We start from the raw sequence: 24,379 nt of genomic DNA, 5'->3' as shown, positions 1-24,379 counted from the left end.
TAAAGTAGAAGTTGAGGTCCTCTACTTAGACTGAAGACTGGAGGGTATGAAAAGGGATGAAACATCTGCTGAAGCAACGGATGGTGAATGGAAGTTTGACCCAGAAGCCCTGAAGACCCATCTGACATACACAAGATGTATCTGTAGTGGGACCGGTCGGCCAGGTTTTGTAACGTCCAATATTTAGGGGCTGCGAGCAGGAGGGGGATTGAAATTTGACGGCAAGCATGGTAACAGGACACGGATGAGAGGACTCAACCGAGGCAAAATGTTTCCATCAGTGATGTTAATGCGAGAAATGAGCTCAGTAATCTTGACTTTATCCAAGTCGGTGACTCAGTGTCCTTCCCCTCTCCCTTGACCACCGTCACCATGCCAAAGGGTGTCCCAGGAAGAACTGAGACCAAGAGGAAGCTGGGAGCTTTCGGTCCCCAGATTTGAGGGTCTCCGCTACAATCTTTCCATTTACATCAAGTCCGTGTCCAAACATGATCCCTGGGTCACCATCATAAAACCACTCATTTCTGCTCGCTCACAGAATTTCCAGCTTGGATCTAGGGGCGTGGTCCAGATAAGCCAAGTTCACCCACTTTCGTGGCCTTTAGAAATGTGGAAGCTGTTTAGAGGTCCAGCCCAATGCTTTTGAAATGGTCTCATTTGGGGTGGTGGTGTTGTTAATGAAATACCTTTTTTTTTTTTTTTTTGCGGTACGCGGGCCTCTCACTGTTGTGGCCTCTCCCGTTGCGGAGCACAGGCTCTGGAAGCGCAGGCTCAGCGGCCATGGCTCATGGGCCCAGCCGCTCCACGGCACGTGGGATCTTCCCAGACCGGGGCACGAACCCGTGTCCCCTGCATCAGCAGGCAGACTGTCAACCACTGCGCCACCAGGGAAGCCCTGAAATACCTTTTTTAAATGAACTCTTCGATGGAACCCAACCCATAGAGTGAAGTGCAGCTGCCCCCTTGTGGAGCAGGGGTCTGCCCTGCATCATCACCACAGACCCACAGGATTTCCCCTTACTTTTTTTTTTTTTTTTTTTTTTTTTTGCTGTACGTGGGCCCCTCACTGTTGTGGCCTCTCCTGTTACGGAGCACAGGTTCCAGACACGCAAGCTCAGCGGCCATGGCTCACGGGCCCAGCCGCTCCGCGGCCTGTGGGATCTTCCCGGACCAGGGCTCAAACCTGCCTCTCCTGCATTCGCAGGCAGATTCTTAACCACTGCGCCACCAGGGAATCCCCTCCCCTTACTTTATAATCGATGAAACTGAGGCCAAAAGAGGGCAGGAGAGGTCAGAACTGCACCCAGACCCCCTGTGTTGTGTTCTCTTGTACTGTCTCCCTGCCACCGAGAAGCGTCGGGTTCTGGACCCGAAAGAGCTGTGGATAAATCCAGACCTTTGACATTCTAGCCTCCGTCGGCATGAAAGGGGATATCTCAGGAGAGTTTTAATCCTAGGCTTTTTTACCTTAGCCTCTTATGAAATCCCTCGGTCATAGGGGAGTTAACTGCTCGTGTTCTGGTCCCACAGATGCGTATGTGCCCTTCAGATAAACTGCAAGTTCATTATGAAGATTTTCCAGCCTACTGTCCTTGGCGCTGCTGGGTACCATGTTTCCTTCATGACAAATAGGGCTCTTCTTGCAATATGGTGATCGTTCTCTGCCTTTTCCTGGTATGTTAGTGATCATTAAATTAGGAATGGTCTTTGATAGGCATGCAAGTAAAAGCAGTTTGTTGTAATTTACCAAATTAAATAAAGTGTCTTAATAATTAATTGTAAAGTCATTTTAAAATTGTATCTGTATCCTCTGTATAGTTTTAATTTAAAATGAATTGATTGGCATTATTAGGGAAATGTGATTTCATTAATTAAAAGCGCATCTGTGTTTTGACATAATGCTGATTTTTAAGAGGTAGATGTTAGCTTAAGTTTTAAGTGGTGAGTTTTTTATTTTTTCAGGAGAATTTTGTCAGAAAATCAAACTATGCTTTGGCATATTTAACCATGTTCCAGTCATTTAGAAAACAACTTCCCTCTGAGAACTCTTCAAAAGCATGATTAGTTTCTGTGGGTCTTTGTTAAAGTTTGCAACGTGCTTGAGTCTGTGATTGGGGAAAGGGTTTCTGAAAATATATATTTTTTTATACAAAATCATGTAAATCTCTAAAAACGAGCGTTTTCTTGTGCTGTACTGGAAGTAATTTGTAGGTCTTCTTTTCAAATTGTTTGGAGCAAGTTCACTAAGTACCTGAGAAAATTAGATGGGGGTTATGTTCACATGCTATTTCTGGCTTATAATAGTGTTACTAGGTTGACAATGTACTTCATGTACCAAAATTTCGGTTTCAAGTTTTCAAAAAAAAATAAAAAAGAAATAAAAGAAACCAGATCCGCCACCATCAAAGGACAGAGATGTATCATCAGAAAGATGTGCTATAGATAATACAGAAAATGTGTTATAGATGATATAGGCAATATGGAACGTGACTTCCAAAAGACTTTTGAGCCATGAAGCACGAAGTACTTGGACTACATGCTTTATATATTTCAGTGGTGGAGTGCTAATTCAAGACTCCCGCCAGGCTGCTCTATAGCCTAAACTCTTATTGTTACCAAGCCCAAGCTCACTCTGCTCCCCTCACGACAGGCCGGTAAATCGGAGACAGAGGTGTTGAGGCAGGGAGTACGAGTGTATTCGGAAAGCCAGCCGGCAGACTGAGAAGATGGCAGACTAACGCCTCCAAAAAACATCTTCTTGGGGTTTGGGTGCCAGTTTCTTTTATAGCACAGAGAGAGGGAGGAGATGAGGAAGTAAAGTAGAAAGGCCATAAGATTTGTAAATGTCCCCTGGGGATTTGTTAATTTCTTCTTTCTTGCAGCCATCCACGTGTGGACAGGGTCAGGATGTTTCCCTGAACAAAGGCACTTTGGTGTAACATTCAGGCAGAGGGGCAGGGTTCCTGAGGCAGGCCATTGTGTATAGACAGTATCCTATTAGTGTATAGACAAGTATCCTTTTAGTGAACAAAAGCAATGGGAAGCAAAGGTTAAAGTAAAAGAAACAGATGCAACATGTAGTCAATCTGGCTCTTCCCTGTTACCTTCTTGCCTAAGAAATTGTCATTTACATCCTGTTCTTGGGAGTTTTTTCCATATTCACGAGGCCTCTTACACCACTGGTACTTAAATTCATGGAAGTTAAATGCAGAAGCAAATCAGCTCATTTTCTGGAGAACTCGAGGCAAAAAGCTTGCTCGGGCTTCCCTGGTGACGCAGTGGTTGAGAGTCCGCCTGCCGATGCAGGGGACACGGGTTCGTGCCCCGGTCCGGGAAGACCCCACATGCCGCGGAGCGGCTGGGCCCGTGATCCATGGCCGCTGAGCCTGCGCGTCCGGAGCCTGTGCTCCGCAACAGGAGAGGCCACAATGGTGAGAGGCCCACGTACCGCAAAAACAAAAACAAAAAAACAAACAAACAAAAAGCTTGCTCGATTTCCTTCCCTCCCTCCCCTGCCTTTCTTTCCTCCTTTCTTCTTTTTTTCTTTCTTCTTTCCTCTTTCTTGTTTCTTTTTTCGGTTATTATCCATTTACTTGATTTGTTCTTTTTTATTTTCTCCAGAGCATATTTTACCTATACCAATTTTTCTTTTTTTAAACTCCTCAGTTTTAGAGAGGAAAAGGCCTTTTTCATTGTCTGGGATCTTCTAGATTGATGGGTTTTCTTTACAATCTCTACAGGCAGCATACTTACTGAAGACTCAGTTCATACGAGGGCCTGGGGTTCTCATGCGGGGTCTGGCGGCTGTAGTCACAGGCCCTCCCCTTCCCGGTCCCCTCTTCCTCAGCTTCAGTCTGTGGTTGCACAATGAAACAATGGGAACAATGGGAAACAATGGGAACACCCCCGCCTTCCCCCCTGCTGCCTCCGGCCTCCTCCAAGGCCTCTCCCCTCCCTGAGATAACTTGCCCTGAGCCCAGTGATCTTTGGCTCCAGAAAGGAATTAACTGATGAACTCAGACAAGGCCTTAACCTCTTTGAGATTGCTTCCTTTTCTGTAAATGGAAATAACACGTATCAAGATGAGAAATTTTAAAAGATAATATATATGAGCACCTACGCAGAGTTGCTGGCACGTAGGATGTGCTTAAATTGTTAGTTGCTTTCCCTTCCTTTTCTTTCCTTTTCTCTCCAGCTATCCCTCCACTTCCACCCCCTCACTTGTTCCATCCTAGTAGCTCTGCCTTGGGACATCAACCCCAGCCCAAGCAGTGCCTAGAGGGCGCACACAGCAGGAAAGGCTCCACTTCTCAGGGTGGAGGGAACGAGAGGCACCTGCCTTCTGTCTGAAGCTCTGGAAGTTCTTTCCCACCAGATCATAGTCAGGTTGGGTTTCTAGTCTAAGATATGCTAACGTGCAAAGAATCACCACAAAATAAAGGTAGCATTCGTTTTTTAGTATTTGTATTAAATTATTTTAAAATGACTGAAGGGAAATGGGCTCTTCTTTGAGTTTCAGTCTTTCAGGATTTATGGCAATTCCTATACAGCAATTCTCCCAACTTCAAAAAAGAAGTTATTTATTTGTTTATTTGTCTGCGCCGGGTCTTAGTTGCAGCGTGCGGGATCTATTTCCCCGACCAGGGATCGAACCCGGGCCCCCTGCACTGGGAGCACAGAGTTTTAACACTGGATCACCATGGAAGTCCCCTCAAATAAGTTTTATTTCAAAAAATTCTCTTGTGAACCTGCCATTTGGGACTTGGAAGGCATTTTCCCATGTGCCCCTGGAAACGCAGGTCCAAACATGTCTATTCCGTGGGTTCCACCTCAGCAGTCCATGAGCACAGCAACTTAGAGAAGCAAAGCTCCCTTCTGCTTAGAGCCTCTCACCCTTAAGCAGTCAGCATGGGATTCCTCCCACTGATGTAAGGAGACCCATCTAAGGAGCCCCATGTACTGTAGACGTCAAGGAACTAAGGTGACACCAACACACCTTTGATCCCTGGCATTGCTGCCATTCCCCACCAGCAAATGCACATTTTAGACTCAGTTGCAACTTCACATCCTTGTGAAGATGGAAAACAGAATTCTCAAAGTTAATCGAAAAGTTAAAACATCCTCTACTCAAGGTCAAGCTCTTAACAGCCAATCTGATTATGTTAAAACGGTCTTTCGATGGATTTGGTGAGGGAGGAATTGCATCAGATATAGCGTGCCTTTATTCGCCCTTTCTCCTGCCTAATGGGAGCACAGAAAAGTGTCTGCCTTTCAAGACGGAATTCTGACTTTGGGGATGGAGGGCGATGAGGCGTTAGCTAAGCGTCAGCAGCCAGCGGAAGTGCTGAAGTAGGAGTCAGCTTGCAGTGTGCATATCAAACTTCCGTTAATAGGACCATGGTGTGCTTTCAACGCTGGAGCTCAGGTCCTGAGTGGAAGGCTCACATCCCCGTGGACGCTGCTTTAAGTGCATTGCCACACAGATCTGTCAACACCTCCCCCGTTCTCAGGGCTAAGTCGCTTTTAGGCAGAACCACCCAAAAGCACAAGAGACATTGGACAGTATCTATTTCACCCTGATTATCTTCTGTCCACGAAGCAGACAGAACTCTGGAATATAAATGGCAAGAGAGGGACATGCTTCCTCCCCCCTTTTTCCTGTTATGTTACTATTTCATTACACCAGCAACAGCAAGGAGTAGGAAATTCCAATGAAGGCTGTACTTGCTAGAGATGTCTTTGTTGTAGGTTTAAACCTCACAAAGATTTCCCTAAACATTTTCCCTGTCAGTAACTGGGCTGAGGTTTTCAGTTTCAGAGTTGATTTGAGATTAGTCTGCATGGCTGGTTACCTTTATCTAACAGAGGGATACTCTTAGAGCTTGTGTTCTCAATCTTTTAAGTATTCAGGGTTTCCTTTTACTTGAAAGCATGTGGTTTGTGGCTACACCACCTCAAACTGTAGAAACACGCAGAATCGTAATGGGGTTTGGGGGCGGCCTGGGGTGGGAGGAAGGCAAAGCCATACCATCTATCAGATTTGTAGTTTAAAGCCTTCAGGTAAAGAACGCTGAAGTGAGAGTGCTTGGCGTGATTCTGACCTCTCCTTGGCCCCTTCTCCAGGTGAGGATGAGGCTCGCTGGCCCTGTGTGTCCCCTCCGGGTCGGAGGCGCTCTGACCCCATCCTGCGCCACCCGGGGAGCAGTGATTGGTCCAGACCTGCGTGTGTGAGCTCATGCACGTGCGCAACCGGGATGCGCACGTGTGCAGGTGTCCGTGTGCGCCTTGTGCACGTGTCCGTGTGCGCCTTGTGCACGTGTCCGTGTGCGCTTTGTGCACATGTCCGTGTGCCTTGTGCACGTGTCCGTGTACGCCTTGTGCGCATGTGTCGGTGTGCGCATTGGGAAGGGAGAAAGGAAAAGCATCAGGGAAGAAGAGGCAAGGAGAGTTTGGTTCCTTGTAACCGAGAAGCTAGAGGACAAAGGAACTGTGTACTTTTGGGGTGGGGTGGGGAGGGAACCTGGCGGTGTTTGTCTTGTAATCAAGAGCTCAGTAGACCCTGGCAATGGGCACCAGCCCAGGACCCAGTGCTTCCCCACGTTAGTCCTGTGTCCACACCCACATGGCCCTAAGGAGACATGTCACTCAGACCCTGCACCCCTCCATGAACGCCACATTCAGGGTACAGGACCCTGCAGTTCCCTCCCCAAATGACCCAAATCCACTTCCAAGGTGTGTATGGACCTCTTCCCCAGACCTGAGTCCTCACCATCCCAACCACCATGTAAAGGGTGCAGCAGCCCAGATTTGGGGGCAGGGGCTAAGAGGCACTGCTAGCTGCCAATTGGAGCAGGCAGCCCTGTGTGGACCGGGCCAGCCTCTGAGAGCCCCCAGCTGTGAGTGTGTTTCAATCAGCATTTCTCAAACTATCGGCCAGGATGACCTGCTTTGTTTCCATTTCCAGTCTCTTGCCAACTGATAAATACAATATAATAAAAATAAATGACTAGAAGAATGAAGTGGAACAGGAAGACATACAGAGCACAAGCCTTAATGTTTTATTATTAGATGCAACAGACACGCAATTTTTCTGATAAACTGCTTTGAAAGTTTCTAAACACTCCGAGTTTCTGTTCTGACCTCATTGCAGACTGGCCGCTGTCCACAGACCACACTCAGGTAGCATCACCCTAAATGACAGTAGGGGTCAAATCTTGGACTTAACTTAAAATTATAAATATGTGTGTGTATCATTGCAAGGTTTTCATAGACTTTCTAGAAAAAAGAAAATCAATGAACATCATATTCAATTTGCATTACTTTAAAATTTATGTTTAAATCTTTTCCAGTGAACAAACACGCATGTTACATAGTTGTGATCCTTAACTGGGTGTTTATTCTGCTTTTTTATTTTGAAATATTTATTTATTTAATTATTTAGGCTGCACAGGGTCTTAGTTGCAGCGTGTGGGACCTAGCTCCCTGACCAGGGATCGAACCCGGGCCCCCTGCATTGGGAGTTCGGAGTCTTAACCACTGGACCACCAGGGAGGTCCCTATTCTGCTTTTGTTCACTGGCCCTTTTCTCAGGTGTGCATCCCCGGCACCACTGCCTGGGTCCCAGCCCTCCTCACCTCCCGCCTGGTCACTGCTCCAACCTCCATACTGTTCTCCCCTCTCCCCTCTGTTCTGCGTTCAAGTCAAACTCTACAAGGTGCCCAGAGCGGTCTTCCCAAGTCACAAACCCCATCTCGTTCCTTCCAGTGGGCTCACAGTTCTCATAGTACAGCGCCTACAGCCTTCTAAGGTCTGACCTGGACCCTGCTTGCCTCTCTGACTTCATTTCTTATTTCCCACACCACCATCCTTCCCACCACACCACGTGTGCTCAGCCACGCTGAGTTCCTTGCGGTCCTGGAAGGTCCCTGCCTTTTCACACTTCCCGGGCTGTGGCCCTAATAAACCAGCTCTCTGCACCCAGCGCTCCGTGAATGCTAGCGGTTAGTTCTTGCAGATAACAAGCTTCCCATTTTGCTGCATTTCCCCAGATATTTTTCTATCATAAACAGCACTGACTTAAGCATCTTTAGACTATTTGTCTTTTTTTTTGATATAGGAATTAATTCTCCCAAATGGAATCATAGAGTCCAAGATTATGGACCTTATAAACATGGTTGCACATTGTCGACTTGTTTTCCAGAAAGGCTGAGCCACTTTCCAGTGTCAACAGCAATAAATCATGAATTTCAGCTCAGAAATATGGTGCCAATATTGGCTCCAAGATAAGTTTCACACTAGAGTGTACAGTGAGTACTTAGGTTTGTAACAGCTAATGTCAAACGAATTGGCTTTCCGCTTTGGATGTTAGTTCTGCAAAGGCAAGGGCCTGTCTTCCAACATTCTTTTTCCCTGAAAACAGTGGACACCTAATCAATACATGATGGCGACGGTGGTGATGACACCCAGCCTGACGCTGAGGTGAGCAGAAGTTAAGATAAAAGGTTTGTTGAAGGAAGATGTCCCTCCTGATGTGCCCAGCAAAGGTGGAGCTAAAGAGTGGCAAGGATAGCCAGGCATGCTGGTGGCCGAAGGTTGACGTGGATGTGCCACCAGCAGCATCTTTGATTATTTGGGGTAAGGATATCTAATTAACACATGTGCTTGTTTTAATAGGACCAGCACGGTGAGCACTTTACATGTTTCCTGTTGAATCCCCTCCACAACGGTATGAGCTAACACCCGGGTGTTCTTATCCCTTTTTACTGATGAGACACTAAAGCCCACAGAGGTGGGATAACTTGCCCGAAGTGGCGGGTACACAGTGCACAGAGTGAAGCTGGGGTTCAATCCTGGGCGGCCCGGAGCCCTGACACCACCCTGTGACAGCACCGTGCTGAACTTCTACATTTGCCTCCCTTATAGTTCTCTTCTTGCGGTGGTTGGTATAGAAAAGTCGCAAGTTCAATACAAGTAACTTTTTTTCTGAGCCATTTGAAAGTAGTTGCCAGGCGCGCCCACCACCCCTGAATACAGTAGCACGTCCCCTAAAACAAGGACACACTGCCAAATAATCACGATACAGCTATCGGGATCAGGACGTAAGCACTGACACATTACGGCCATGTAATCCTGAGACTTCGTTCAAAGTTCTCCATTTGTCCCAGTGGCACCCTTTGGAGTAAAAGGATCCCTTTGAGGCTCACGAGTGGCGAGTGGCTGTCTGATCCCTTGAGTGTCCTTCCGTTTAGAACAGCCCCTCCGTCTTTCCTGAACTCTCAGGACCCGGACACTTTTGAAGGGTACCAGACCTGTCACTTCATAGAATGGCCATCAGTCTGGGTTCTGCGGATGTTCCCTCGTGATTAGATTCGGTTCTCGTATCTTTGGGGTTTTTTTGTTTTTTTTTTTAAGTACAGTTCAGCAGTGTTAAGTATATTGACGTTGCTGTCCTAGACACTTCAGGTATAAGAAGGCAGTGGGAGGATGCCGGCTCCTTGGCCCCGCCTTCCCTCCCTCCTGTTCTCCCACTGGTGTAATCCCTCTGCCCTTTGCGGGGCCTCCCCAGGGCATTGCCACGTGCCTTTCTTCCTGTGCCCCCTGTGTGTCTGCCCCCCGCCCCCGCCCAGAAAATATGCCTTCCTGGGAGCGCCTGGCTTGTAGTAGGTATTCAACCAGTGATGACCAAATATTCAGAATATTTGGGGATCATTATGGAATATAGAGTAATCTGATTTTTCAGGAGCATGAGAATATGTTCCCAAACTGATTGCTGCAGATGAAATCAGGGCTCCAGGAAGTCTTTATTGATTTACAGCCAAAACGTGACCTTCAGAGATTACCCCTGAGGGAAATTGAGCAAGATGATTATTTTATGTGCCCTCATAATGGAATTCACAGAGCACTCGGTGAGATTTTCTTGAAGCGCTTGTTCTGCCTGAAATCACAGAAAATATGAGGCCGATTTGGGAGTGGCCCGCTTTAGTTAATGCAGTCACATTTAAGAGAATGTAATGGAGTGTTGCACTGGCGTCACGCACGACGTGGAATTTTCTGGGTAGTTCCCTGAATTGGAAAAGATAGGATCTTGAGCCTTTGAAGGAGCCAGATCCCGAATCCTACGCGCCTGTGGAAAATTGGGTGGGCCAGGAGCCAGCCCAGGGTGCATCAGCTATTTGAACAGCAGGACCATTGTGGTGCCCTGACATGGGACAATATTGACAGAACAGTTCTGAGTTAAAATTCAGGTTTTATTGCTGTTGACACCGTGTATGAATTCCTTTTTGGCTTCCTTTCATAAACAGATGACTCAGGTAACTAACTTTTGTGTAATCTAATCCAGAAACAGGGAAACATTTTCCAGAGAGAGCTCGTCCTTGCAGTTCTGCTGTCAACTATTCAAACAAGCCAAGTAGAACTAACAACAATATTTTTAACTCTTGGAGGAAAAGAAAAGTATTCAGATGTATTTTTGTTTACATAGAGAGCATCAGAATGGTATTTAAAGTAAAGAGGATATGCAGGCAGGTCACTATTTCCTTTTCCTTTTTAGTTTTTTGTTGTTGTTGATTTTTTGGCCGGGTGGCACGCGGGATCTTAGTTCCCCCACCAGGGATCGAACCCTCACCCCCCCACCCCACCCCGCAGTGGAAGCGCAGTCTTTTTTTTTTAATTCCAATTTTATTTTATTTTATTTTTTTTAACATCTTTATTGGGGTATAATTGCTTTACAATGGTGTGTTAGTTTCTGCTTTATAACAAAGTGACTCAGTTATACATATACATATGTCCCCATATCTCCTCCCTCTTGCGTCTCCCTCCCTCCCCCCCTCCCTATCCCACCCCTCCAGGTGGTCACAAAGCACCGAGCTGATCTCCTTGTGCTATGTGGCTGCTTCCCACTAGCTATCTACCTTACATTTTGTAGTGTATATATGTCCATGCCTCTCTCTCGCTTTGTCACAGCTCACCCTTCCCCCTCCCCATATCCTCAAGTCTGTTCTCCAGTAAGTCTGTGTCTTTATTCCTGTCTTACCCCTAGGTTCTTCATGACATTTTTTTCTTAAATTCCATATATATGTGTTAGCATATGATATTTGTCTTTCTGACTCCCTTCACTCTGTATGACAGACTCTAGGTCTATCCACCTCATTACAAATAGCTCAATTTCATTTCTTTTTATGGCAGAGTAATATTCCATTGTATGTATGTGCCACATCTTCTTTATCCATTCATCCGATGATGGGCACTTAGGTTGTTTCCATCTCCGGGCTATTGTAAATAGAGCTGCAATGAACATTTTGGTACATGACTCTTTTTGAATTATGGTTTTCTCAGGGTATATGCCCAGTAGTGGGATTGCTGGGAAGCACAGAATCTTAACCACTGGACCGCCAGGGCACTCCCTAGATCACTATTTTCAACATCAAACATCGTCCAACCATGGCTTACAAGTATACTTCGGGGAGTTTTTTTGTACTAAAAATAAAAGTTTTAAAGTAACCACTTAACAAAAAGTTTTTTGGTGCATAGAAAGTGGCGTAGATTGGGAGCTTTACACGGATCATGATTTCAGCACAGCATTAGTTTTGAAGTATTCTCAGAGAGTCTTTGCTGGATATTACTCTTTTTTTGTTTCTTTATTTCGCCATTAATTCTCCATGTAGCTTCCCCCAGGCTCTCATTGTGCTCCTTAAACAGATGTATCATTCTCCTGATGTCTTTGTGAAATTATGTCAATGATTACAATTTTTGACACTCTGTTTTTGTTGTCACTTTAACCAAATTTTCTTCTGGTACATTTCAAATTATCGTATTAAGTATTAAAATTATTAAAGAATTGCAAAATAGTTTCTGTTATAAAACCCTATTTTCATTATTTAAAATTGTATAACAACCCTCCTTTTGGACAAATATTTTCCAGTAAATGGCTGCCCCACAAAAAACCAACCACCTTGAGATGAATATCAATATGGACCTTCATTGTCTGCGGCTGTTCTTTTTCATCAGTTTTTATTCTTATGCTATTACCTGTCTCTTCTAAGTGTAAAAGATGGAAAAATAGTAAAGGAAGATCCTGCTTGTTAAGTTCTTACAGAAGTCTAGGTTGATATTCTTATATGGAGCAATTCACAGAGGAGTTTTTAAAAGATTTTTATTCACAGAGGAGTTTTTAAAAGAAATATAGTTGATTTACAGTATTGTGTAGTTTCCGGTATACAGCAAAGTGATTCATATATATATATATATATACACACACACACACATATATATATACACACACATATACATATATATATATATGTTCTTTTTTAGATTCTTTTCCATTATAGGTTACTACAAGATACTGAGTATAGTTTCCTGTGCTATACAGTAGGTCCTTGTTGGTTATCTTTTAATTTTTATTTTATACTGGAGTATAGTTGACTAACAATGTTGTGTTAGTTTCAGGTGTACAGCAAAGTGATTCAGTTATACATATACATGTATCCATTCTTTTCAAATTCTTTTTCCATTTAGGTTATTACAGAGTATTGAGTAGAGTTCCCTGTGCTGTACAGTAGGCCCTTGTTGGTTATCTGTTTTATATATAGCAGTGTGTATATTTTAATCACAAACTCCTAATTTATCCCACCCCTCCCTTTCCCCTTTGGTAGCCATAAGTTTGTATTCTATGTCTGTGAGTCAATTTCTGTTTCGTAAATAAGTTCATTTGTATCATTTTTTAAGATTCCATGTATAAGTGATATCATATGATATTTGTCTTTGTCTGACTTCCCTCACTTAGTATGATAATCTCTAGGTCCATCTTTGTTGCTGCAAACGGCATTATTTCATTCTTTTTTACGGCCGAGTAATATTCCATTGTATATATGTACCACATCTTCTTTATCCACTCCTCTGTTGATGGACATTTAGGTTGTTTCCATATCCTGGCTATTGTAAATAGTGCTGCTATGAACATTGGGGTGCATTTATCTCTTTGAATTAGAGTTTTCTCCAGATATATGCCCAGGAGTGGGATTGCTGGATCATATGGTAACACTATTTTTAGTTTTTTTAAGGAACCTCCATACTGTTCTCCATAGTGGCTGCACCAATTTACATTCTCACCAGCAGCATAGGAGGATTCTTTTTTTCTCCACACCCTCTCCAGCATTTATTATTTGTAGACTTTTTGATGATAGCCATTCTGACCAGTGTGAGGTTATACCTCATTGTAGTTTTGATTTGCATTTCTCCACAGAGGAGTTCTAAAACTAGGCTTCTCGCAGAAACTTCCAGCCCCTTCCAGTGTGAGTGCTTCCTTCCTAAGCCCCTTCATGGGTTGCTTGCATCTGTGCCAGCATGTGCCTTTGATCAGCCCACACCTTCAGACTAAAGCATGCTTGTCAGAGTCATAAATCACGCACCTCTGTTAATAGTTTAGGCAGATTTGGGGTTTGTGCTAGAGTGCTCAAGAATGCCTAGAACCTTACTTCTTGGATTAAAAGATTAATTGGGGGAAAAAAAATTGTACTGGTCAGTTAACCCTATCTCAGTTCAGAGCCTAAGACGTGAATGAGCTCACAAATCAGTGTTCCCTTTAAAGTCACGTTTACTGACTCACCACAGAAATCTGAGGGCATGTGTGTATACCTCAACTATGCCTTTTTTGGTACTGTCTTAAGGATTTACAAGAAGGTGTATTTGGGTACAGCCATTCTGGGTAATAAACAGTCAGAAGGCATGAACGTGCATGTAGATGTTGCCAGTAGGAGCTACATGACCTTGGGCAAGTGATCTGAGCTCACCGAGCCTCATTTCTCAAAGGTAAGGATGAGAATGCCTTCCCTATATCCTCCAGAGAATTTCCGGAAACTCAGATGAGTTAGTACATGTGAAAAGACTTGTACACTGCACAGTGTAGGTTGAACGTAACTTAAAAATATTATTATTCAGAGCCTGCGTAATAAACAGGAAAATGGGAGGTACGTTCTCAGAAGATCGTCAGTACCTTCTATGGGACCCGGTTCTGGATTTTTGACTGACTTAATCCATGGAACAAGGGGATCTTTGAGAGCACAGCGTCTAAAGCATTATTAGGCTGATCAGACCATTGCCAGCAGGACGTTTGTTCACCTTACAAACAAGTTCTTTATCTTCTCCCTTGCCTATGAAAGTTATGGAAACGCCTACATAATAGGATTCTTCATGGAGCTCATTAACTTGAACTTGTCTGAACTCATCATTCACAAGCGGACCAGCCACTGTCCAGAACAAACAGGGTTAGATAAGAGTTCTTACAGAAAGCATCCTGTGCTGTGAATCAAACACAGATTATATTAAGCTTCCTGACACTACTTAATTTCTCAGGCAAGTTTTCTTTCTTTTTTTTCCCCCCTTATCCTGACCTTGTATGAATTTTCCAACGATTCCTGGAATAAGTAGGCTACATTTATCTATCTTTGCATTCTCACAATTTCCAGTGATTCTAACAGAAATTTCATGCAGCTAGGATGACAGTAATTTATGGTTTTTTTTAAAAAAATTATTATGATTATTTTTAGTATTCAGGTGAAATGGGTTTATAGTACTCCATTAGCATAGATATGAATACATGAGTGTTAATATCTCTGCCTTGCTTTCCCACAATTTGTTCCATTATATAAGCTGAATTATGTTATAGGTGATTATGATCTTTCCTGTCCCTGCTATCATCCTTTTGGAGCTCCTTTACCATTGATTTTGCAACAGATGAGACAGATCCAGGGAGGTGAAATGTTCAGCCCAGCACAGCACAACTTGTTTTTGCCAAAGCTGGGGCTAAAGACCAAAACTGACTCCTGGACCAGTGTCCTAAGATGCCATAGCTTCTTGGGAAACCAGCGTAAAACCTCTGCTCTTCAAAATCCTTAGATAGCCAGGTTTTCTGTAGAAAAAGGATATAATGTTCTGATCATTAGAAGTTTAATGTTTAACTATTTGGGGATCAGTGTCTAAAATGGACAGTCCAACCCTGCCTTAATCTTAAATAGGGCTGAAAGGATTTTCCCTGAGAATTTCCTTTCTTGGTAATCCTTGATAATGCCTTTCCTAGGTGATTCCACCTCATCAATCACTCTGAGCCTCAGTCACTGTGTTTTGCTGTACGTGGAGGTGGTGTGGTGCATAAGGTAAGGAACAGGGCCTGAGCCTGAGGCCTGCTTTCTTACAGAAGGTCGCTGGCCTCGCAAACCTTTTCATCTTTGTCTTTCTCTAGCGTGTTCCTTTGTCCGCCTGTCAGTGCAGGATGCCCGCGTGGGGTAGCATCTTCCCTGGAGTGGCCAAATGTCTCGTGAAGTGTCGGCAGCATTAAGAGAATTAAGCTTTTTCCATTAGTAGTTCATGGGACCACAGGCATCTCCTTGACGGCTTGATCTTGTCAACATAGTTGGCCACCAGGTATGATGGATCATTCTTCACCATTTTAAGAATTTGTGTTCGGCCGGGTACAGTTTCATTGTCACCTTGCTTCAGATTCTGATTCCAAGTCAAACATCCAAGAGAATTCGGCATGACCTGTAGCCTAATTCAGTTAGCCTAATTCGCAGACAGTTCCTCGGCTGTGAAAAAGCAATAGCGCCTCTCTCACAGAGATGTTTAAGGAGGAAGAGAGAGAACAGATGCCACGTACCCGCCCCCGAACCTGGTAGGTGCCAATTTGAGAGCTACTGCTTCCCCTCCTCTTCATCGTTACCATTGTTGGCTGCCGAGGCTATTAACGTCATCTTCTCCTGTGAAAAATGGACACCACCTTTCTCATCTTCTAAGTGGGTTCAATGTGAAAGTTGTTGTAATGTTTCTTCTTTTAAAAAATTATCTGGAAATTTAAAAACCTGCCACCCGATATGTGCTAATATGCATCTGAATATGTCACTCAGTTCAGCCTCTTCCCCGGGCTTGGAACAAAGTAGATCGTGATGGTTAACACTACATGCTGGGCTTTCCAAGTGTTGGATTGGGTTTTATTTCTGGCCCTCCTCTTGAGTCTTTCTCTGACTTGGGCGACCATGTGATCTGCATCAGTCTTTTCATAGATGAAATAGAAACAGACAGTTGCCACCTCCACACCTCGCTGGATTGTCGTGGGAGTTATGAGTTAGTGCCTCTGCAATGGGTGGCTGGAGTGAGCCATGCGGGCATGAGGTGTCCCCGTGGCATATCCGGTCGAGTGGACGTTACCCTTACCCATGGCTCCAGTGTGGTCCTCACAGCTTTAAGGTACCATAAAGCATCCAGTGTTTCATCAACCGTGTAGTTAGAGCACCCTTCACAGCATGGTCCTTAGACCTTAGTCATGTGACTGACCTGACCCGGGTCTGTTACACAGTAAGAAACAAAAACTTGGATACTACTGGGTCCTCATCTGAAAGGTGGACTGAGATGTTTCTTTGTACCTATTTTCCAGCATCTTGAAAGTTGTTCTAAATATTTTCCCTGTTGTCTGTAGGACAATACTTGCAAAAAAATCAGCCACGTCCAAGAGAGTTCTGTTGTATACTTTGTGTCAGGGTATGACAGTTTCCATCAGAGACCTCGCTCTCTTGAAAAATTGCTAACACTTAAAAATTACATACTCTCAGCTTTTGTGAATTATACATTTTATTAGGAAAGCCATCTTATACCATGTCTGTTTAACATTAGTACAGGTAGTGCTGACCTTATCTTAAATCCCCTATCAATTCTCCACTACTTTTTAAAAATAACTTTGTTTATGGAGGTTTTCAAACACTTACAAAAGTAGAGTGAATAGTCTAATGAACTCAACATGGACTCAACTCATCACCCAGTCTCAGCATTGATTACCACATGGAATTTCCCCTTCCCATCCTCACACCATGGGGTAATTTTAACGATACCCCCCAGACATCATATCATTTCAAAGGTATGCATCTCTAACAGATAAGGACTCTTTTCTTTAAAAAAAGAGATAAAAGTACTTTCTTAATATCAAATACCAATTCCGTGTTCCAATTTCCCAAACTGACTCATGAATCTATTTTTGTCCTTAGCATGTTTGGGTCAGAGTTCAAATAAGATGCACCGATTGCACTTGGTTGATATATCTCTTCTGTCTGTTAATGTCTGGGTTCCCCATCCATAGTCATTTGTATTTGAAGACTGGGTCATTTGTCTGGTAGAAAGTCCCTTTTTAGACATTTCCTGGCAATTGCACCCTGTTAGCACATTCCTTTATCTCTCTATTTATTGTAAACCCATAGGTCTGGGAAAGTGGTCAAATCAGTGTTTTGTTAGTTTTGTTTTTGTTTACGTGAGATGTCCTGTTACTGCCGTCCATCGAGAGGTGCATAATGTCTGGTTGTCTCCCCTTTTGTGTGTCAGATCAGTCCATCTCCGAGTTGAACTGTGGTCAATCTGATCCAGCTGATAAAATTCCCCGTCTGCTTTTCACCTGATGGTTTTAGTTGCCATTCTTGACCCTGGCCTCCGGAATCATCATTTCATTAGGGTTTCAGCACCCAATGAGTAACTCATTTTGAAAGATTTTCCAAAAATGTTCCTTAGTGGGTATTAGAAATGCTGAGTGATTCTGATAAGATAATGATTGCATGATTCAAAATGCTTTCACATTTTTATTATATTGAAACACATACTTTTCAGGATGTTAACTAGAAAAATAAAAATAATTCTAAGTCTCAAAGATAGAAGATGAGTATGAGAAATAATTAGTAAAGAGTTGGCTTGTTTACTCTTTTCCCAGAAACTCTGACTAAAGAGTCGAAATGTGCATTGCTTCTAAGGGATTTTGTTTTTTTAGAGAACAAAAGTAATTTTAAAGCATTTATCTTCCTTAAAACAGGGGCGAATCAAGGCAATTTAGAGTACTCAATGTTAAAAGAATAAAAACTAAAATAAAGTATTCCATGCTCCTTTTGGTAATAATGTAAAAAATTGGGGGATTAAATAGTGAAATGTTCTTTTAAATAAAGCATGATGATGATCCCATCTTATAAAACAGAAGGGTCTATATGGCTTCTAATCCCTTTTGCATCCTCATCGTACTTCATCCCGACTTCAGACCCCTTTGTGGTCTGAAAATATTTTTTGGGGGGGGTGTGGTTTGCGGTATGCGGGCCTCTCACTGTTGTGGCCTCTCCCGTTGCGGAGCACAGGCTCCGGACGCACAGGCTCCGGACGCACAGGCTCAGCGGCCATGGCTCACGGGCCCAGCCGCTCCGCGGCATGTGGGATCTTCCCGGACCGGGGCACGAACCCGTGTCCCCTGCATCGGCAGGCGGACTCTCAACCACTGCGCCACCAGGGAAGCCCTGAAAATATTTTTGCTTTATAGCCTATTTGTTTCATTAAAAGTAGATCTGCTTCTGAATTGAGTTCAGTAATTTTGATCGCGAGCTCAGTACTGTGTTATAGCCTCATCTGCTGGAGAGTGTGATGTCCTCGTGAAACCCAGAAACCTGGGTCCATCTGATGAATTTATGACAAAAGTTTATTTGGGACTTAGAGTTAAGATTTTAAAACTGTACCTAGGTTTCTAGATTTTATATATCATTCCACGTTTTATGTGGAATAACCTTCATCAGAATCATTTCAGGAAATGAGAAAAGTAGGATATGGTTATGAGTCAGCCTTGGAAAACTACAGCATGGAATGAATTAGTCAGAAGAAGGGTTTCGGTGGCCAACATGAGCTGTGCGCTATCAGGAAGTGGTGTGACTTTCCATGATTTTATGTACTGCAAATCATGTGGCAGAACGCTCCAGACACCTGGAGTCTTTTTTTTTTTTTTTTCAATCATAAGTTTTGAGGTAAAATTGAAAAGTACCATGGAGTGAAAGCACAGCCCTTTCAGTACTTGTGGGTCCCTGCTGTCAACTCGAATGCATTTCCACTCCATTCCCACTCCATGGGGGATACGGACATTCACCCGAAAGCCCATTGAGGCTGCTAGGTCAAGTCGGAAAAGCAGCTGGTCTTGACAGAGGTGCTGCTGCAAAGGGGTGGCATCTGTCCTTTTGTTTCTAATACCTTTTTTCATACTCCTGGTGTTGCTGCTTATAAGGCAATGTCATTTACAGTCTGCAGGAGAGTTGCTTCTCCCTGTGTTGTGCTGTGTTTTATTTATTTATTTATTTATTTTTCTTTTATTTTTTGCGGTACGCGGGGGCCTCTCACTGTTGTGGCCTCTCCCGTTGCGGAGCACAGGCTCCGGACGCGCAGGCTCAGCGGCCATGGCTCACGGGCCCGGCCGCTCCGTGGCATGTGGGATCTTCCCGGACCGGGGCACGAACACGCGTCCCCTGCATTGGCAGGCGGACTCTCAACCACTGCGCCACCAGAGAAGCCCATGTGTTTTAGAAGGGTGCTCTGAAGTTGAGAAGGAGGCAGTGTGATCTGGCCTTCTATCATCCTGTTAAAGAGAAAAGAGAACCTTGGGGAAATGGAGTGGATTAAAAGTTTGGATCATATAAGTTTCATAAAGCTACATTGCTAGGGGAAAATGTTGAAAATATAATCAACCACTAAAACTAAACATGGAGGGAAATAAGTTTGTTGTTTTACTGGCAATAGAAGTCAGTTAAAGATAATCAAGTAATCAAGCCACCTCTTCCCTGTCTGTTAGACTTGATAGGTACACATAGCATTCACTAATTACAGCTTGGGAGATAGATGTATATAGAGATATATACATATAGATATATATATAGAGAGAGAGATATGTATAGAAATATAGCATGTATATTTTAACCAGCATATCTAATGGAACAATTCAATGAAGAATGAAGCCTACATGTGAATTCCCAACTTTCCATTGAACAACAGTGAAAGTCCAGTTGACTCTGATGCCCTTGGCAACCTGGTAAACATCCCTCTGGAAGAATCCTGCCAACCAGATTTGCCTTGTTTGCCATGTGTGGCCATCTGGCAAGGTGTAGAGAATCATCTGTCCCCAAGTTAACCCAGGATGGTTTCATGTCCTTGTCACATGGTATCACTGAGCAATCAGATGGTAACAATGGGCGTGTTCTTCCTCCCCTTCCAGCCTAGACCTCACTGTATGCCACAGATGAATGCTGGTCTCCCCTGAAATTCACACATTAAAATCCTAACCCCCAGTGTGATAATATTAGGAGATGGGGCCTTTGGGAGGTGATTAGGTCAGACAGCAGAGCCCTCACGAATGGGATTAGTGCCCTTATAAAAGAGACCCCAGAGAGCTCCCTGCCCCTTCTGCCATGTGAAGACACCATGAGAAGTTAGCCCTCTATGAACCAAGAATTGGGCCCTCACCAGACACCAAACCTGCTGGCACCTTGATCTTGGACTTCCCAGCCCCCAGAACTGACAGAAATGAACACCTGTTGTTTATAAGCTGCCCAGTCTTAGTCTGTTTTAGCACCCGAACAGACTGATAGCATGTGTGGGCATCACCTGGGAATCGTGTGAAAATGCAGACTCTGCTTCAGTGGATCTCAGGTGGGGCCCGATGTTCTGCGTTTCTTGCAAGTTCACAGGTGAGGCCAGGACTACTGGCTCAGGGCTGCCCTGTGAGTATCTAGACCATCCAGGACAGAGCTGCATAAACAAACTATATCTGCAGAGTTAGCAAAAATCCCAACCCTAAAGGGTGTCACCACCTGATGCTAATACCTGCAGAGCTCTGTATGTCCACAACCTCGAGTCTCTTTACGTGACATTCATACCTCTCCCCAGCAGGATTGGGAAACACCCCAGGGTGGAGGGACCCTCATAGGCACCTGGCAAGACTCCCCTGCTGGCCTCTTCACCTAACATCTCTTACTATATATTTCATGCTCTGAGCATATGCACAGTTGTCTGCCCCGGACTCTGCCTTGTAAAGATCTGATCATTCCTTCCTTTTCTCCACTGACTGGACTGTTTCTTAGTATGAAGAAAATTTCTAGAACTGTTGGTCATCTAAGTCTTCTCATGGGACCCACGAGCCCTACTCTTAATCTTAATTCTAAGATTTTTATCACCGCCCACTTGTCTTCAGCCTCCAATGTGCTGGGCTCAGAAGGACAAGAAAGAATTTCAACTTCAGTGGCCAATGGAGAAATGCTAGAAGTTCTACAAGTGAAGATTTGAGAGGTTTAAGAATTCCTTAAGGCTGATTTAATGAAAGAAAGAGGAAAGAATGGTCTTCAGGGAGGATCCCAGCCTAGGCACTTCCAGCAATTGCTGTATTTCAGAACTACCCATTGTCGGAACGTGGGTTTTGGACTCGCCAAAAAGTCGTTAAGCCGAAGTGTCAGCTGCTTTCTGCCGCCTCCTTTTCCCTTGACTGCTCCTATGGAAATAGGTTAAATCTTTAATTGGTTATTTTATTTTATTACCATGGAATTTTCAAATAAACCAGCAAATCAACATCATTATTTTAAGATCCTAGGAAATATGATTCAGGGCTTGTCATTATTTTTTCCAAGGAAGAAACAGTTATAGATATTTTCTGCAAGGGTAATTTTCTGTGACTTTTCCAGTTAGAAGCCAGCCAGCAACCTTTCACACAGCCCATTTGAAAAGAAACAGTGTTCAGAATGTAGGATGCACTCTTGGCATGCGTGCATCCTCGTGGATGGCTTCCTTGGTGTAATGGGTGCCTTTGAACGCCTTTCTGCTATTTTCCTTGGGTCTTTGTTTAGTTAAAAAAAAAAAAAAAAAAAGCTCCATTCCAAATGATTGCCAAAAATGTGGCGTTTGCAAAGGCGAGTTTAATCATTGTCATAGAGTTGCCTGTCTTACTTTATTAACATCAGAGAGTTCTGTGGTTTTGCATACATGAATGACTGACTTACAGCTTGGTACTGGATGGTGGCAGAATGTGAATTCCATCAAATACATGGCAAATCTCTGCGCGCGCCACTAATTGTGTCTGGGGGTAGCTGGGTGCACGTTCCAGTGCTGACATCTCTGTCTAATCGTTTTCTTCCAGACACTTTTCCTTGAAAACATTCAGGCAAACCGTAGATAGGAATTTGTGCTTCTGCAGAGACCTCATATGAGGATTTTTAGTAAGAGTGGTAGTTCAACATGGGCATCGTTTATATGGTTATATACTCTTAAGCTGGAGGTCGTATTAGTTTGCTAGGCTATAGCTGCTGTAACAAAATACCACAAACCGCGTGGCTTGTCCAACAGAAATTCATTTTCTTACAGCTCTGGAGGCTGCAAGTCCAAGATCAAGGTGTCAGTAGGGTTGATTTCTTCCGAGGCCTCTCTCCTTGGCTTACTGGTGGCTGCTTTCTCACTTTGTTCTCACGTGGTCCTTCCTCTGTCTTGTGCACCCTGGTGTCCTGCTGTGTGTCCACATTTCCTCTTCTTATAAGGACACAGTCTTATAGGATGAGAGCCCACCCTAACAGCCTTATTTAACCTTCATCACCTCTTTGAAGGCCCCATCTCCAAATACAGTCACATTCTGAGGGTCTAGGGGGTTTAGGGCTTCAACATAGGAATTTGGGAGGGGACGCAGTTCAGCCTATAACTAAGGTCATAGAAACCACTTTGAAATTGCAAAATTATTTCCTAGGCTTGGATTATTTTGCAGTCCTTCCATGTCTTTTCAAGAATGGTTCTGTCACCGTCTTAGCAGAGAGATGGCAGATCTGGAATTTTACTGTGGAAGTAAGAATCGCAACAGCAACATCATTCTCTAAGTGGTATTTCTGGCCACTGAGAGGCTTTCACTGTGGGAGAAGATGGATTTGGGAGGACATCTAGGATACTCTAAAGGTAACAGCGTGGACCCCTACCACCTGGGAGTCTTGGCCGCGCTTCTCCTGTTCTCACTTGCCGACCTCGCCACTCAGGGGCAGTCCTGTACCTGAAGGGCATCTGGGGGCAGGCCCTCAGAAATACACCTGGATTCTGTGTTCCGTAGCTCCTGGGGTCAGATTGGGTGGCCAGGTCTGCCCTGTGGGCCTCCCGGCTCCTCAAGGGACCACAGTAGAGTCATATCTGGGCCCCAGCACCTGGCCTAGGCCATGCCTGGCCTGTGGTAGATATTCAACGAATGGATGAATTTCAGAAGCATGTCAGCCATCAAGGCTACTGACCTCCCATCCCCTGTCGTTTTCTCCACCCTGTGCAGCCCCTTTAGGGGCTGCTGCTATAGATCCCACTAGTAGAGTTAACCCTCATCTTTTTGCTTTTAGGTATATTGGAAGCAAGGCGGTATTGTGCAGTGAGGGTTTAAGCTGGCCTGGAGGGGCACCAACACCACCTTGGCTGGGAGAGAGTGTTAATTTTCCAAGTTTACCTCCATAATCGGTTCTTTTGGGGTCTTAGGCGCCCACCACTAATACTGATTTCGAGCAACCACAGCACATCATGTAGTAGCTGCATCTTCAAACTCACCTAAACCACCAGGTGCAAAAATGACCACTGCTATGAAGAAATAAAAATAATAATTATACAGAGTTATAGGCTGTCCTAGAAAGTGCCTTCGGGCAGATTTGGCCTTTTTGAACACAGGCAGCTGTAACCATGGCTGCTGGCCATCTGACTCTCGACTTTCCCCCGGTACCTTTGAGAGCCACCGATAGCCTGAGTCGGAAGACGCCAGGACCCAGACAGAGCAGGCATGGGCACGGCGCCTTAGTCATTGGCCAAAGACACATGGCTGCCTTTCATCATGTAGGAGGGAGACAGGAAAGAGCAGAAGCAACGGAAGGCAAGTGAAGGCGAGCTTCAGACACGACTATTTGATCGTATCCCGGCATCCAGCAAATGGAATCTCACGGTCCCTCTCCTGGTTGTTGACCACAAGACGGTTTGTTGGCAGCGCAAGTCAGCAGCATCATAGAACCTACACAAAATAAGAAGCCAGCATACGGAATAAGCGCAGAGAGGAAAAGCATGCCTTTCTTTGTAATTGCTTTGTACCGTGATAGTCTTACAATATCAACTGGGAAGAAAGTTTTCTTTAGGTGGCACCAAAACAGAATTTGACATTCTTCTTCCAGCCCCTTTTGCACTAGACATGAGTAGATTTACTGAGAGATGTAGACATTCATAAGAGCCTTTTAAATGATCATGAATAATGTTTTTCAGTTAAAGCATTATTTCTCGTGATGTTAAGCAAAATATCAGTTTTATCACAACATAAAGACAAAGATATAAAAAATACTGTAATGGTGGGCTTCCCTGGTGACGCAGTGGTTAAGGATCCGCCTGCCAATGCAGGGGAAAACGGGTTCGATCTCTGGTCCGGGAAGATCGCACGTGCTGCAGAGCAACTAAGCCCGTGCGCCACAGCTACTGAGCCCACGTGCCTGCCTAGAGCCCGTGCTCCGCAACAAGAGAAGCTACGACGATGAGAAGCCTGTGCGCCTCAATGAAGAGTAGTCCCCGCTTGCCG

General features: G+C 44.3%; 1 protein-coding gene and 1 long non-coding RNA gene across 3 annotated transcripts in view; both read left to right on the top strand.

Annotated features, from left to right (window-relative positions):
* LOC137225421 (uncharacterized) overlaps positions 1 to 19,290 on the top strand; it is a 39,623-nt gene extending 20,333 nt beyond the window's left edge. Inside the window, exons 1-3 of one of the 2 annotated variants that reach the window (XR_010943830.1) lie at positions 12,322 to 13,809; positions 15,077 to 15,152; positions 15,239 to 19,290. This is a non-coding gene — a long non-coding RNA (uncharacterized lncRNA). Of the gene's footprint in view, positions 1 to 12,321; positions 13,810 to 15,076; positions 15,153 to 15,238 lie in introns of those variants that run through there. The other variant, XR_010943831.1, reaches the window with a different exon arrangement.
* The window catches only part of RCAN1 (regulator of calcineurin 1), a 95,501-nt gene that overhangs the window by 39,800 nt on the left and 31,322 nt on the right, over positions 1 to 24,379 (top strand). The gene's annotated exons all lie outside the window — the stretch shown is intronic.

This window comes from Pseudorca crassidens, chromosome 5, assembly GCF_039906515.1.
Source record: "Pseudorca crassidens isolate mPseCra1 chromosome 5, mPseCra1.hap1, whole genome shotgun sequence".
Lineage (NCBI taxonomy): Eukaryota > Metazoa > Chordata > Mammalia > Artiodactyla > Delphinidae > Pseudorca > Pseudorca crassidens.
The sequence above is the reverse complement of the archived record's forward strand: the minus strand, read 5'-3'. Positions and strand labels throughout refer to the sequence as shown.